The sequence below is a fragment of the Moschus berezovskii genome, chromosome 8 (genome assembly GCF_049115385.1).
Source record: "Moschus berezovskii isolate FMDL1 chromosome 8, NW_MosBer_1.0, whole genome shotgun sequence".
Lineage (NCBI taxonomy): Eukaryota > Metazoa > Chordata > Mammalia > Artiodactyla > Moschidae > Moschus > Moschus berezovskii.
Window position 1 is genome coordinate 45499688 of NC_142467.1, and position 3649 is coordinate 45503336.

At 45.9% G+C, this 3649-nt stretch overlaps 1 non-coding gene across 1 annotated transcript; it reads left to right on the forward strand.

The window, feature by feature from the left end:
- Positions 1-217: 217 nt before the first annotated feature.
- Positions 218-289, forward strand: TRNAE-UUC (transfer RNA glutamic acid (anticodon UUC)). Its single transcript has one exon. It is a non-coding gene; the product is annotated as a tRNA-Glu (tRNA).
- Positions 290-3649: the final 3360 nt, after the last annotated feature.

Genomic DNA, 3649 nt, shown 5'->3' on the forward strand with positions numbered 1-3649 from the left:
CAGCGCACCAATGGGCGGATTAGGACAGCGAGTGCCATCCTGCCAACAGGCACAGGTGTGGTGAAACGTGAGGCTCACACAATCTTAGGAGCCTTCTTAAGGTAAAGAGTACAAAATCCAAAATTATAAATACAGAATTAGCGCAAACTCGAATGTTTACTTAGCACATTAAAGAAAGTATAGCAAACAGCAAAGTTTTTAAAAAACTGTCAGACGTTCCCTGGTGGTCCAGTGGTTAGGACTCAGGGCTTTCATTGCTGTGGCCCAGGTTCAATCCCTGGTCAGGGAAATAAGATCCTACAAGCCACATGGTATGGCCAAATGAAACCAAACCCAACAACTATCAAGTCCATAAACCTCCCAAAATTCAGAGTAATAAAGCAACACTTTATTAATTGTCTGACACACCTCTATTATATTTTGTCCTACTTTTTTTGACTGCACACCCTTTGATCACTGTGTGGATGCATTTCCAGGGCCCTTCCCTGGGGAAGTGGCAGGGTAAGTGACAGGCCCTGAAGTTTAGCTTCATTAGCTTCTTGGTAATTCTTTACCTCACCAAATCCTTAAACTAATCGTGTCTTGTAGGTGCCATTATTACTCCATTTCACAGATGGGGCAACTGAGGCTCAGAAAGAGAATGGTTTGTCCAAGGTCACTGCTCTCCCCTATGACCTTCACACTATCCTGCCCTGAATACAGCTCTTGGGTTTGGTAAACCGACTCAAACACATTCCCTGCCCAAGTGCTCCCAAGTTGGAAGAAAAAGGCAAGACAAGAAACCTGGAAGAGATAAGCTCCATCACAACACCCCCTTGCCCCTTCCCTCCTTCTGACAGATCTGATCAAACTTCCACCTCCTGCAGGAAGTCTCTCAGGGCTCCAGGCGCTGTTCTGGCCCCTCCCTCTTTGTATCATTGAATGAATTTATGTCCCCACATTGCTCTTCTTTCCCCATGGCAGGAGGGAGTCAAAGTTCCTCTTTGGGATATAGTTTCCCAAACTGGAAAATGTCTCTAAGGTCTCCTTCAACTATAGAAATAAAGGATTTTTTTTTTTGGAGAAAGCCTTGAATTCTTCTGGTCCAGTATCAAGGCTGCAGCACCATCCCATCCAGTCTATCACCAAACCCTTTGACCTCTCTGATCCAACCCCCAGCTATGGCCCTGGCCAAGCTGCCACCCTTTCTACCACCTGGACTGTGATAACAGCATCGGTCTCCATATTGGTGCTTGAAAGAAAGTGAAAGTCACTCAGTCATGTCCCACTCTTTGTGACCCCATGGATTGTAGCCCACCAGGCACCTCTGTCCATGGAATTCTCCAGGCCAGAATACTGGAATGGGTAGCTGTTCCCTTCTCCAACAGGTGCTTGAGTGACCTTTTAAAAAATCGGGAATTCCCTAGCAGTCCAGTGGTTAGTACTCAACACTCTCACTGCCATGGCCTGGGTTCAATCCCTCGTTGGGGAACTAAAGATCCCGCAAGTCATGGGGCGAGGCCAAAAGAAACCAAACCCAAACAAACAAAAACAAGTAAAGACAAAAACCCCCAGACAGCCCCTGGCTGCTGGGCTCCTGAGCCCCTGCTCATCTCTCTCTGGTGCCCTCCAGCCCCACCATCACGTGGCGAGCTTTTTCTCACCTTGGCCTTGGCACATGCCATTCCCTCTCTAGGACACTCTTCCCCTGCTTCCACAGGCTAACTCCTATGCATCCTTTCCATCTCACGTGCAGTGTCTTTTCTTCAGAGAGGATTTCTCTGACCCCTCCATTTAAATGAAGTCCCTGGGAACAGAAACTGATGTCATCTACTAAATAGTAGGTTGAGAAATGGCCACCAAAGATATCAGGGCCTACTCCTTGGAACTTATAAATGTTACTTTGTTTGGAAAAAGGCTAACATTTGCAGGTGTGATTAAATTAAGGACCTCAGGATGGGGGAGATTATTCTGGATTATCAGGGAGGGCCCTAAATACAATTACACATATCCTTGTAAGACAGAAGTAAAGGGAGATTTGACACATATACAAAGAGGAGGCAATGCAAAGATGAAGCAGAGAGAGATTTGAAGATGCTGGCCTTGAAGCCTGGAGTGATGTGGGCACAAGCCAAGGAGTGCCAGCAGCCACCAGAAACTGGAAGAGGCAAGGAGTGAATTCTCCTCTAGAACTTCTGGAGGGAGTGAAGCCCTGCTAACATCTTAATTTCAGTCCAGTGATAGTGATTTGGGATTTCTGGCCTCCAGAACTGAGAGAATAATGTCAGCTGTTTTAAGCAACCAAGCCTGTGGTACTTTGTTACAGTGGCAATAAGAAACTAATACACCAACTCACTATCTTGTCTCTCTTTAATTCTTACAGAATTCTTACTTCATTCAGGATGCTCAGCTCAATTCTTCGTTTACCAGTCTTCTTTCCAGGTGAAGCTATGTGAGTATGTTCTGGCCAATGAGATATAAGCAAAGGATGTGTGGATTTCTGAGAAGGCGCCTTCAAAAGGGATAGAGAACCAAGGTGCGCCCTTTTGCTCTTCCATCTTTCCTTCTTTCTGTCTGGAATACATATGTGAAGGCTGACATTCCGGAAGCCATCTTGGAAGCATGAGGTAAAACAGAGGCTTCCATACCTGAACTGCTGAACCAACACTTTCAGACTTGTCATTAAGAAAAAAAAATTTTTTTTTCATGTTGATGCCACTGTCCTCAAAGTCTGTGTTTATAATAGCTGTTCACAATCCCCCTTGAAAAATATTTCCTACTTTTCCATATCATGCCATTTTTTCCCCATTGATGTCATCAGAATGTATAGTAATATCTATATTTGTGTGTTTAGCTATTTAATGTCTGCTTACTCTGCTAAACTATAATTTCTATGAGGGCAAGACTTATGTCTGCTTTCTTCATAGCATAGGACCTGGTGTAGAGTAGGTGCTCAATAAATGTTTATTGAATGAATGCATGTATTAATGAATAAATAAACTATGCCTCATCTAATAAGGCCCCAGGTTCATTATAAAACACAGAACACACTTCATTTCTCTTATCTCTAGCCCAGTCCTGAGCCCCAAGTGAATGTTCCTGGAATTCGGATAAAGTGGAATGGAATACAAAGAAGAGAAAATATCTGGACTCCAGTCGGCCCTGTGGCTTGGGGAGAATGGGTGCTGAGTAAAGGTTGGTTGGCTGACTTGGGAACAGCCTGGCCCTTTGCAGAAGGACAAGGATGTGGGGGATGGCATTTCAGCTGGGACAAGAGGCCCCGAGAGACCAGTGTCTGCTGGATCTCCTACCAGCCATCAGCTTTGCAGGGCAGGCAGAAGCCAACTCGGAGCTCTCCCAGGCTGTAGCCACTTTAAATTTCTGGTAACTGAGGCTCAGAGAGGGGCAGGGACTTGCCTGAGGTCACCCAGGATGTCGACAGAACCTAGATTAGGGCATGTAGCTCCCAATTCAGCTCTTCCTCCTGTTGATTTTCTCACCTCCGCACTCTGGTGCCTTCAAGGCAAGGAGAGCAAGGGAAAGCAGGCCTGCATGCTGAGGGCTTCCTACATGCTAGCTGAAACATCAGCTGCCAGGGTTCAACCTTCCCATTTTACAGATGCCATCACTGAGGTGCTGTGAGGCTGTGGGTCCGGCACCGGAGTTTGCA